Source organism: Priapulus caudatus, unplaced genomic scaffold (genome assembly GCF_000485595.1).
Source record: "Priapulus caudatus unplaced genomic scaffold, Priapulus_caudatus-5.0.1 Scaffold1181, whole genome shotgun sequence".
In the NCBI taxonomy this organism is placed as follows: Eukaryota; Metazoa; Priapulida; class Priapulimorpha; order Priapulimorphida; family Priapulidae; genus Priapulus; species Priapulus caudatus.
In genome coordinates, this window is record NW_014578242.1 from 93,972 (window position 1) to 94,252 (window position 281).

General features: G+C 44.1%; 1 protein-coding gene across 1 annotated transcript in view; it reads right to left on the reverse strand.

The window, feature by feature from the left end:
- Nucleotides 1-275, reverse strand: part of LOC106815709 (cytochrome P450 3A19-like) — a gene marked incomplete at its 3' end in the record, with an annotated part of 5,347 nt that extends 5,072 nt beyond the window's left edge. The window contains 1 exon segment of the mRNA XM_014820212.1: nucleotides 246-275.
- Between the last annotated feature and the right edge of the window lie 6 nt (nucleotides 276-281).

The window sequence follows — 281 nt, forward strand, 5'->3', positions numbered from 1 at the left end:
GTGTGTGTGTGTGTGTGTGTGTGTGTGTGTGTGTGTGTGTGTGTGTGTGTGTGTGTGTGTGTGTGTGTGTGTGTGTGTGTGTGTGTGTGTGTGTGTGTGTGTGTGTGTGTGTGTGGTGTGTGTTGTGTGTTCTTGTGTTACTATTGTGAATGTTACACTGTGAATGTTTCAATGTTACGCTCTCCGATCATTACAGACGTACCAAGCTTTAGTATAGACTATATAGTGTATAGGGAACCACTCACCCTTCTGTTTACAAATGCTACGAAAGCGTCCTTCAC